At 36.9% G+C, this 12,889-nt stretch overlaps 1 protein-coding gene across 4 annotated transcripts in view; it reads right to left on the reverse strand.

The window, feature by feature from the left end:
• The window catches only part of LOC137294246 (alpha-(1,6)-fucosyltransferase-like), a 114,707-nt gene that overhangs the window by 53,455 nt on the left and 48,363 nt on the right, over window positions 1-12,889 (reverse strand). For 3 of the 4 annotated variants that reach the window (XM_067825243.1, XM_067825245.1, XM_067825247.1), the window contains one exon: window positions 12,257-12,289. The exons of the other annotated variant lie outside the window; for it this stretch is intronic. The gene's annotated coding sequence lies outside the window, so the exon portion shown is untranslated. The remainder of the gene's footprint in view (window positions 1-12,256; window positions 12,290-12,889) is intronic. 4 annotated transcript variants of the gene reach the window in all.

A 12,889-nucleotide genomic window follows, 5' to 3' on the forward strand; every position in this document is an offset into this window, starting at 1 on the left:
GAATATTGTTAAAAGCAGGGTAAAACCACACTCACTCACTCACATCTTGATGTGATAATAATGTGAAATTTACACATCTGGCTTTCATATTGCTTCAAGTATCAATACTGTGATTTGTATAAAGCAACTTGTGACCTCATAATTATCAAACTTTTCATTTCTTAACCAACATGTAAGGGATCTCATCTTTTCCTACAATGGTAGAATACTGTTCAGCATATAAATGCTTTACATCCTGCCATTATAAGAAGGCAGTCTTTCTTCACACATACTCTCAAGTAAGTTAATAGAGTCTGGCTTGTAGGAAATAACACAAACAAATGAGGCAACTCTGCAGTAACAACTGGATGATTTGCTAATCCAAGCCGACTACAGGACTATAGATGAAGCAATTAGTAGCAGCTCTGGAAGAATAACGGCAGATACATAGCTGTAATCAATCAGTCAGTGGGGTCAAATGGCTGATGTGACCCAACCATCAGTGTTTGTTGTTAGGGGAGACAAAGAAGGGGAAGTGATTGAAGGATCAGCAACATGATGCTACCATATACAGGGATGAGAATGGAAATTTTCATTTATAGCTGAAAACTAGTCGGGGGTCTAGCCAGGTCCAGGGCGGAGCCTGGTCGGGGGCCCAGGGGGGCAAAGCCCCCCCGGAAGCTCCTGGGATTTTGGCATTTTACACACTAAATATGGCTTCTAAAATCAATATTAACACTGTATATATATTTAGACGTTTCAGAAAAATGACCCTGGGGATGTAAAAAAACGCGGATTTCCGCGGATCCGCGGAAATTTCTCATCCCTGCATATAACCGCAACAGCTTGACCAGAGGCAGCCTGAAGACAGTCACAGGACTACAACCCAAGTCATCAACAACATAAGCTCAATCAGATCCAAGACAGAGAAAGAAGGGTGCATAGTACAGTACAACAAAATAGTGAAGGTTGCCATGTATGGTGTCTGAGACTAAAACCGAAGAAAATCTATAAACAGTGCTGTAGATGAATAAATGTTCTATTGGAGGTTTCACGGTGAATTATTGGAGTTAATTATCATTAAAAATATGCAAATCCATCTTCATAGATATGAACTGAAAAAACTTTTAAGCCTTATTAATATAAGACCAAGACATTATTCTTATAATTATAATCAGTGATGACTATTGTTCAATAATTCTAATAAAACATCTACCTCCATTGTATCATTGTGAGAATATACTGGAGGTATGGAGGGATCTTGCTCTAACCTCCTGTGTTGATGAAATTCATGATTACTAAATCTTTATTGCCCAAATTAAAATCATGTGAACTCAGATTTCTTCCATGTTGTTAGGCTTGATAATCTGTCTTGGAAACAAAACACAAGCTTTAGCATGGGAAAATATTCTAGCCACTTGTTGCCACTGTTTAAAATTTGTAATTTTCTGAAAACAAAATTCAAAACTTTATCTTACATGTCATAAATGCATGAATATGTCTCACTGCATTTTGTACACACCTGTGTCTGTCACTGTGCTGAGAGTTTCAGGACAAAGTATCCAGAATTAAATGGGAAGTGATAGATGTACTAAGTGGAACATTTCTAAAAGGAGCTGAATGAATAATAATGTATTAAAAGAATAACCCATATTCATCATAATTCTCTATCTCCATGTATTTTTTAAGAAGATGGCAATGTTTCAACATTTGTTTGCTAATAGACTCTTGCTAATGTACTGTTCAAATTCCACTGAAATTCTCGGACGATATATCAATCATGAATTTAAATTGAAAAAGAGTGAATCCAAACTAAGCCTTTTTCTGTCAAAGGCTTAAGTTTTGGCCTGAGAAATATTTGGTTTGACAAATTTCTGTTGCTTTCTACAACTATCCTGCCACTGATCTGATCATCAATCTCCTGCAACAAATGTATATCATTCTTTTCAGAAACCAGAAAATCCCTTTAGTTATCTGAGCCTGTGCTGGTTTACAGCCAGAAGTCACCATTAAATCTTCCATGACCTTTTCAAGAACACACTCCACATAGATCTAAATTCTTAATTCCGAAATTGTTTAAGGACAAGAAATTCTTCTACAATGACCAACGAATGGGAAGATCAGCCCTCCATCTTCATTAACAATCATCCAAGAGTTGCAATCTCTGTTTGCTATTGACAAAACAATTACCACTAAATCTCAGTCTCCATTGGGTGAGAACGACCAAAAATATGGCCTCCAGGCAAAAGAGAAAAACAACATTGAAGCTCACTGCCTGGTCAGCGCTGATAGAAAAACTGTGAGTAAGCAATTATTTCTGGAGAAATTTCGACAAATTGATCATTGTGATGGAAAGGGGGTCAGAAAAAGCGAAGAATGTAATCAAGAAAAAAATGGCTGGAGATAGAAGCCTGGTGATTTATTGAGTTGGAGAGGTGTCTATTTAATCATTAAATCGATAAGTAATATTTCAATGCAACCCACAAAATATTTCGGCTTGAAGCAAATGCTTTATGCTACCCATCTCCATGGGATAATCATGGATATATGCCTCTGCTTGATTCTCAAGTCGCCAGGATTAGTCTTTACTGGGTTTGCTCGTAGAAGATTTGCTGGGGAATTATTTGTCCCATGAAACTGTAAAATACCTACAACACTTCAGTCAAGGAGATTATGCATAAAAAATGGCGATTACTTATTTTAAGGAGGACCATTCTTCCATGAACAATATTCTCCAGAGTTATGAATAGAGTCTTCCTGAGACATATAAGGATTGACCTGAGCCAAGGTGGTCTTAACTCTCATACCTTACTCCAAAGATTCCCACAGACTTATGACCCTCGTACAGATGAGGTAGTTTTGGTGCAACAGCACCCTAATCCCTGCAGGAACTGACTGTGATCTGAACATGATCTGAACATGATCATTTTCACCATTTGATCTGTATGGTATGAGTAAGTGAGTTTTGCCCTACTCAACAACTTCCAGCTATATGACAACTGGAAGAAGGCATCTGAAACATTGATGTGAGAAGGGTTTTACTACCAAGCCAGTCCAATCATTTTTAACTGGCCAATATTAGTGAGTGTGAGTAATCCACTTTCTAACATTTCTGGCAATGTCACAACTAGGAACATCAAAACAGGGCTTGACACATCATACCCTGATGTGATAATGTTTTCACCACTTACCACAGTGAAAGAGATCATGTTGTTTTGCTGAGCAGCACAATAATCCTTACATGAACTAACTAGGATCTTGAGTTGACCTAAATATCATGTGCCTGAATGTCATATGGGTACTGTTGGACAAAGCTTGTCATTGTACAACACATTGTATAACACATTGTTAGCTCTAAGGTGATGTAATGTAGAGATCCTTTCACTGGAGAACAAAACTTTGGCAAATGACAGACAGTAGTTTCATGAGACTGCAGAAATTCTGCCCCTATACCACTGTGACCAGACATATGAGGCCCACCATGGTGTGAGATATGAGTCACGGGTGCGTTAGTGAATAGAAATTGACACAAATATGAATTTTCATAAGTTATTTCACAGCATTCAAGAAGAAAAAATGTGATACAGGTTGTAGATGTTAAGACCCACATTCATTTTGCTGATCAAACCTGTAACTGGAAGTTTCACTGATTCTTGCAGATCCTGGCAACCAGCTACACTGTAAGGTTGGAAATCTGCTGGGACATATCTGTCTTCACAGTCACACTCATTGCGTATCAGAAGATTTCAAAATGTTTCAAATGTGTCTCTCATCAAAATAAGGCAAAGCAGGTACAGGCACAAATCATAGGCTAAAGCTGAAGACAATATGTTGTATATGCCCACAAACGTGAATGAGAGTAGTACATAGGCTGTGCCAGTAGACAGAAGATATGACAACTGACAATTAGATGTGAGGTCCCTCAAGTCTACAAAAGTCTAGCCCATTGTACAGCAACATTTAGAAATGAAACACACTAGTTACCTATATAAATCACTGCTAATATCAAACAATGTAGAAAAAAATGAGAAAAAATAAGGAACACTCCCATGAAGTGGTCCCTTATTTGTCTCTTCAGTATATTGCTATAACCTGTACAAAGCATTTACTTCCAAATGAGTCTTTCAAAATACCACCGATCTGTCAAAGAAAATGACATAACGAGTCTGCTTAGATTTCTTGTCCTGTCTTGTCTTGTCTGCCAGCATGACATGAAAATGAATAGGAAAGAGGAAATGAGTCTGATCTACAACATCTCCAATCAGAAATTACCCTTCTAGTGAACATAAAACAATGCTAAATATGAACACAAAATGTCTTCACTAATCTCGCAATACTCAAAACATTCAACCTTGAATGACTTGAGTTCAGTGCTGCATTGAATATTTCTGGAACATTAATTCATGTCAGCTATAGTGAATGGAAAGTCCAAAGCAGGGCAGGTTATATATGGTTACAAATCTGGTGAAACAACCATTACATTGCACATGATCCAAAACTCATACCTTAAACCAATCTGGTATTTTAGGTGATCCTGGCACAGACAAAACAAGAAACATCTAAAAGAAGTATTGCAACATCTTAGACAAAAGGACAGTAGGTGATGATTGCATTTTCATTCCTTTATGTGTGTTCTGACACATCAAATTACATGACTATTTGACTGGCTGTTACTATCTTTTCACAGAGGCTAATATTCCCATGTTTCAACCTGTCTCTCATAAATTCCAGCAAAATGTAACATCATAAACATCTCACAGATATTCCTGAAATTATAATGTCAACTAATGGCATAAATTTTACAACAAATGTACACGGTTATCCATACTTTGAACATAAGTGCTGTGTTTTGAAAGAATCCCTTTTTTTTTCTTGAACCAGCCAACCACATAAACTATGAGCCATTCAAAAAATGCTGCATTTCTGCAACCTTACACAAACAAAACTCAAAGTGATTAATTGAGAAAGTTTACTTCTTGCTCATCATGCTGCAGTTAGAATTCTCCAAACTCGCCACAATGCAAGATTTATTGTTACACCAGAACAAATCTGTATTTACTCAAGAAGCGTCAGCCATATTTCACTGTCAGGGACATATTCTTCGTTTCACCACTCCAAGAAGAATGCAGAACCCATTGATCTGCCTGGCATACCAACATCTCATCATATACAACATCAAACGGTAATCATCATAAATAGTCACAGCAAATGGACTTAGTCCAATTTTGCAATATATAGAAAGGTTGGGTGTTCTTAATCAAGAACATTATTCAGCAAAATTGCCTAAACAGGAGACACATTATATTTTTTCATTCGTACCGTCAGATCTTCCAGAGATTGAAAGCAGTGACTGATTCATGAATGACATTCAATGAGACGCTGACCAGGTCATTGGCAGGAACATGTCTGCATGGGTAACAGACAAGATACCTTGAAGTACAGGGTGATGCACTTCTTGATATATCATATGATTGTGTAGAATGTAGGTGACTCAAGAGACAAGTCTTACATGACATTCCATGAGACACTGACCAGGTCATTGGCAGGAACATGTCTGCATTGGCCACAGACAAGATACCTTGAACTTGAAGTACAGGGTGATACACTGCTTGTATATATTATCTGATTGTGTAGGATGTAGGTGAGTCAAGAAAGCCTTGGTCAGAAATCACAATACTTGTTTGATGACACTAAATTGGTATTGAGTTACATCATGTCCTGCCAGCTCAACATGGGAGGGAAATTCGTAGTGTCTCAGATGTTGACCAATCTGGTGAACCAGACTATCATTATTTTATTATTACAACATGTTTTCCTGTGCCATGTTTATCCATCTAGTACTTACTCATGTTTCTGTTATCCTCAAACATCATAAAAAATCTGCTTTGAGAAATGAAACCAGATTTATGTGAAAAAAAACTGAATAATCATCTTCCATTTGACTGCCTGTCCAGACAGATGATAAAATAACTGATGAGCACACAATGATATTATCAAAGTTCAATCATATACAATTTAGACAGCAATCCAGCACTGTACCACCCTCACAGACTCATGGTGGTAATATTCACTTGTCTAGACTGAAAAAAAACCCAATACATTTAAAGATCAAAGTGGTTTGTTCATCTAAATAACTACATTTCTTGCAAACTCCTAATATAATTTGACAAAAACTAAAGAGGACCAGTCAAAGAAGGTGGATTCTTCACTAAAAAAGACCTCAATGCAAATGTTTCATACATTTTTCACTGTCAAAAATGCCATGTTATCAGTTGGTAAAGACAATTCCCATTATTGAATATTTCTGTCATCTCCAAACCTGTTATGTCTGTTCATGACCTTTCCTTGACCTTCTCAGCCCCTATCATAATGACAGGAACTAGTCTGATTAATAACAGAGGCATCTACATCATCACAGAGCTCCTAGACCCTGACTACATGCACAGCCCCATGTTTAAATACTGATAACTGACCATGTAAAAGATGTAGCAGCAGGTTACAGACCCAATCTGTTTACTCGGGGAAAGATGCCCTAGGTATGTCAGCTTGGGGTTTCCAGGACGCTTGGTACTCAACACTTACAGAATAAGCAGTGAGGTGTGAGTAAAGGAATGGGTAAGCCCTTCAAAGATAAAACAGCAAGCTTATTTAGGAGGTGAAATTACTTTTAGTATTCTTACCATTCGTGGAAATATACTATCACTAGAATGTAAACAGTATCAGGATTAATGATGGTACACAATATATCTTGCTGTAGTTAGACAATAACTGTATTGCTGTGATGCTGCATAGAATCTTTACCATTTCTGAAATTGTGTCACAGTAATGAACGAAATTTTATCAAAATAGACAGAAAATATGGCTACCATTCTAAATCAACACAACATAATTTCACAGGACTACATCTTCAGGCAGTGAAACTGCATCTTCCAGGAACTCTGAACAATAAATATGAGTGAACAGGATTGGTTAAAAGCTGTTTTGATAGTACTTCAGTTATAACTTGGCAGCTTCATGTGACAGAAATCCTGAACTGATGTATCTGAGAGACATTTACTACTTTGTGCAACTCACAGGCAAGACAAATGTTGTCATGATACTGACAAATTAGTTATGAAGAATCTTGTATTGAATCCATCGTTGTCTGTCTCCTTTCAACACTTCTCAAGTTAGGGTCTGGTGTTGCCCAAAAATGTAAAGTAAGAGGCAAGCAATAACATGATTTGTTTTGTCATACAAATCTTAACATTCACGTCACCCTCTTTAAGATCCAGTCAAACAATTGAATTACCAACCAAATTTGACAGGAAATTCACTAATGCTTATAACCATTTTTAGAATATTCAAGTATAGAAGGCAGTTACAGATCTGCATCAAGTCATGTCACGTACACAGTAGACAGCAAGTGTTCAGCTCAGTATTACCATAACTGTCCACTATTGCCCTTGATAATTGCTCATTTGGATCCTATATCTATGGAACCCTGGACAACTAAAAGTAAAACCACGTCCACCCTAAATGGACTTTTTGGTTGTGTGTTCAAAACATCCACTCTAAATGACAATTTCTTATTGTGTTTACAAAGCCTTGAAGGATTGAATGTCAGAGAGAAAACTGTTTGTTCTTAGTACGGCAGATGATGTTTTGTCTGCATCCACCATCCAATATGTGTTCTAAGTCTTCAGTGGCAGACAGAACCAACTGGGCAGTAATAATGCTGTTCTTTGTCATTGGAATTTCAAACACCCCTTCCGTCGGATCAATCTCAAAATTTGATCCTGAATTAACAGACAGCAGACTCTGGCATTCTGTATTGATTGTATTTGTCGATCAACAATAAACATAGACACTAGTCATATTGGCAGATTTGGTTATTGTTACATCAATATTACAGGCATTCTGAATAAGTCCCGATTATTCTATGCTCGGTTGGCCGATTAAACTGGTGATCCAGTGGCAGCAGAGTGTGACCTGGCAGATTTGATGTCAATCACCATTTGTCTGGGCAGATATGGTAGTTACTGGGGTACATCTCTCTCTCTCATCTCTCTCTGCAGACTACAATGTAACAATCACTCAAAGTTCTGATATACTGAGAGAGAAACTCAGACGAAACAACAATTTGAGATGAACCATGAACATTGAATGGAATTAAGCTGTCTCTGTCTGGCATGGGAGTCATAGTACAATGATCATAGTCTCTTCATATCTAAAAATAACCAATGTTCTATAACAACTACTGAAACGGCCAAGTTAAGACATACAGGTTTAGAACTTTTAGCGGTATCGTGCAGGGATCCAATTCTTTGACAAAAGTAACTTTCTCTGACAAGTCCTTCACACTGAACTGCCATGCCCTTGTTTGTTTTCTTCGGCAAATCTGATCAATGTCCTGTATTACTATATTTTGCAAAACAAATTTCTAAGCTAACACACATTTCAATCATGGAGGCAAAACCTTTTCAACTTCAAATAACAGGAAAAATATCAAAAGCATCAAACTGACAATAATACTCAAGCACTGCCAATATCTACAAAAGCACTACAATGATGTATGTGCAAACAAGCAAAGCGCACGTTTGTAATTTCATTAAATCCCACTCCTTCAAATATCCGCAGCAATGTTTTACAAGCAAAATCCATTGATGTATTGCACTAAAATGATAGGCCTCATCCTCCTTCTATCTATGCAGTCCTTACTGTAATTCAGAAGAAAACTAATTCCCTGCAGACCACAGCCACTTCCACACAGCAATTTATTCACTGATATTCTGCCACCATAACATAGTAGGATCACATTTACTTTATTATCAATTATTCTTATGATAGTCGGACATGCTTTTCAGAAAAAAACTAATGACCATGTCAATTTCTTTACCTCTTCGAGCTCAGTATACTTGAGAGAAGTCCTCTGATGTAATTGATACTGACAGCCTTTGATCACCATATGCTTGCATTTTCATGATATTCCTGGATTCCATCATTCCTTCCACCTGTGTACCAGTAATCCCCTGGTGATGAGGCTCAGAATGTAAATGTTCATTTTACTCTTTTTATCATTCAACATTTTTTTGCATCTCTGATCGTTGCATTGATCATCAGGGACCTTCTTCTTGGAGAAAACAGAATATTCATGAAATCTGGATTCAGAAACTCTTGCAGCGCAGAATTGCAGAACTACAAGCAAATATTTTGTGAATAATTACTCGAAGATGTTTTAGTAACTTCTGTCAACAATTCCTTAAGATGTTTTGGTAAGATTTGTCAACAATTTCTAGAAGATGTCTTGGTAACTGTTCTCAACAATTGATTGGAGATGTCTTGGTAACTTTTGTAAACAAGCCTTTGAAGCTGTTTTGGTAACTTTTGTCAGCAATTCCTGAAGATAGCTTGAAAACATTTTGGTAATGTACGTCAACTATTCCTCAAAGATGTGTAAGTAACGTTTTGTAAACAATTCCTTAAGATATCTTGGTAACATTTGTCAACAACTTCTAGATGATGTCTTGGTAACTTTTGTCAACAGTTCCTTGGAGATGTCTTGGTAATTTTGTCAGCAATTCCTTAAGATTTCTTGGTAATTTTGTCAGCAATAGCTTGAAGACATTTTGGTAATGTATGTCAACAATTCCTTGAAGATGTCTTGGTAAATTTTGTCAGCAATTCCTTGAAAGCATTTAAGTAATTTTTGCCAACAACTCCTTGAAGAAATCTTGGTTCTGTTGTCAACAATTCCTTGACGACACCTTTGTAATGTTTGTCATCTATTCATGTTAATCTCTACAGTAATTCATGGACAGAATCATGCGTGAAATGTCAGGAGTCTTTGTCAATGTACTTACATTACTGTTGTTCATTAGCTTATTCAACTGCCAAGAAAAATGTCCTAATATTGTTTGATATATGAGGTGATGATATTGAAGAAAATATTGGATTACATCTCTTAATCACATTACAGGCTATTAACTAACAATCTCTCTCTCTCTCTCTCTCTCTCTCTCTCTCTCTCTCTCTCTCTCTCTCATTTTAACCACTAGGCTACCTCAGATCAATCTGTGAGTGAGTGAATTGGTTTCCCAATTATCTCAGCCATTTGAACCATCATGGTTGTCACCCACCAGGGGCTGAAGGTGCAATCATTGATCCATTTTGTTAGCCAGTTCTCTACAATAAACAACCCATTTCATCATCAATATTTCCATCCAGTTCCACTTTGAAACATTCAGTAGTTTCTTTATTCTTTATTAAAAACAGCTAAACTTCCCCACAAATAAACCTGATATTCTGTTGATTTTCCACAGCTAACACATCCCAAAAGGGCAGTTTTGCATAATTACAAACTGAAAAGTATTCACAGATCAATTTTTCTTTCATGAATATTCAGCCACAGCCTCTAAACTAATTTCTTGTCAATATTAAGCAAGCTGCACTGTCAAACTGCCTCATATAAGTGAAATCTAACTAAGCACAGTATCGACCATCTAATTTCCCCAAACAGCTTAAGATGAAAATGTGGATTTTAGAATGACAGGTGGGCCAAGCAGCCATTCTCAGAAGCCTCGCAAGAACAAAAACTCAAGACAAATTGATCATCAAGCTGATGGGCCATTCACCAATGCTTAGAAAACAAGCATCTGTGAAAATCAACCATTCACACCAAATTCAAGTCACACACAGTGATAAACCCTCAAAATACAAATCTGGGTTAAAACCATGCAGTTAATGAAACCTTTGGTTCGTCAATCACATCGAAGGTAGGTGATATATATTAATTAGCAGCAGTTCCGCTCATTTTACCCTAAGGGAAATTTGTCATTTACATAGATATTACTGCCATTGATCAGAGTGGATCAGCAAATTGATTAAATGCTGGAAACTGACACCTAGCGGTGCTCATGTTGGTTGGGGTCACACTGTCCAGCAATGATATTGCCAATTGTCAGTCATCAATCCCCACTCTTGGACTCTTCGATTACAGCATGCTTGAGCTTGAACAAAAACATCTTTCTTGACTTAGGAGCATGGTCTGGCAAGCTAAATAATGTCTGCCCCATACTGTTTGTTTAAGTTCATGTTTTTACCCACTTGAAAACCAATCAATAAATTCATTAAATATCAAATTCTTCAATGGATCACATCAAAGTTTTCATTTTAGAAAATATCTGATGACTTGGGAATTTCTCATAGCTGTTTTTAGAATGCTCTTGGACCATGTCATTTCCCAGAGAAAACAAAACAAAAACTCAGAGCAAACACTCCATTGAAACCAGGCTTAATTCTGGCTATTTCCAGTTTTTAATCAAAACATTCAAGTATTAATCTTCTATGCTCTCATGTTTTGAGAACAAAGCAAATACTGACTTAATGTCAAGTCACAAGTCCCATACTATGGCAGGGCAGCTCAACAAACGGTTCAGGAAATTCAGCACCATTATCTCCACAAATCACTGGTACAGAGAAGGAAGACGCCTTACCAGAGGAGTCTTTCTGTTACAATTAAGATTTTTTTTAGAAATTAAAAAAACTGACCAAACACAACAGAATGATTTGCTCAAGCAAGTTTATACAGCATGAAAACTAATAGCTCTAGAAATAGCACATATCTAGGGTTATATAACAGAATGTACAAGCCTAAAATCTGAACTCTGTCAACAACAAGGATATGCCAATCAAACACAGCTCTGACAGACATTTTCTGCTCTCTGTACAAAGCAATGGGTCTGCAGATCAACTGTTAAGTCTGACAAACACAAGAACTTATTTACATGCATCAACATCAGATAAATTTAAATATGAAGGTAATACTGCAGGTACAACTAATTATGTACGCTCAGGAAACAGGACAATATTTCTGTGCAAATGTTACCACAAATACAGGATTTATGGCAATGTTGTAATAGAGATAAATGTTACATAACAATAACGTGAATCATAAGACAGAACAAAATAGAGTATGGTCATTACTAAGTCCATGATTGAGTGAGTGAATGTTGCTTAACACCACATCAGTAATGTTGTAGCTATTTGCAGCGAGATCACTTATTGATCTGAGAGATTTTTTTTCTGTTCAGATCTGAAGACTAATATGTAGCCTATTGGGCACTAAAATATATACATTTGTCTAGAAGTATTACAGAGGAATTGGCAGCCATGAGAAAAATGTTTACTCCATAATGTTTACTTCATATTGTTAACATGCCATGCCATTTCAAAGGGGTCTGTGTGGATCTCGAAAGTCTTCAAACAAGAAACAAATTGTAGATAATTAAACATTTACCTCTGGGAACTGAGCTGATTGTGCTGCACTCACCTGAGGAAAGAAAAGAAAAACACACATATAAACAGCAATATGTATGAAACAAACTTCCAGCCAGAAATATACATTTTTTTTGTTCATACATGCACCATTACAAAATGAAATACATGGGTGAGTGGTTAGTGCCCAGATAGAAATAGTCCAGCAATATTTTTTGATTCCCTTATAACTGAATGATAACTGAATATGAATGACACAAACAAGTTTAAAATCGAAAACCAAGGATTAGGTTCAACTCTGTCAAGCAAGTTCTATGATCTAAATCCGCTGAGCCACTTGTGATCATATCAACAACAAGACATCAACGTTAGATACAACAGTCTGAAGACTGAAACATTTCACTGGACACTAACAGCATCTTTCCACTACAATACAGTAAACAACATTACATATGGGATGCTGGTGACACTATCATGAAGCACAATGCTGTGATTGGAGTCCCACAACTAGGTTCACAAGTGGTTCAGCATATGGATCCTCCTCTGACTGTACATGGAAATCATGACTAATGTGTAATGAAAGAAAGACTTCACGCTTGCATCCAATTGGTAGAGTTCTCTGAGGACATCCAGCACAACATATACGCAGACAAAT

The sequence above is a fragment of the Haliotis asinina genome, chromosome 8 (assembly GCF_037392515.1).
Source record: "Haliotis asinina isolate JCU_RB_2024 chromosome 8, JCU_Hal_asi_v2, whole genome shotgun sequence".
Lineage (NCBI taxonomy): Eukaryota > Metazoa > Mollusca > Gastropoda > Lepetellida > Haliotidae > Haliotis > Haliotis asinina.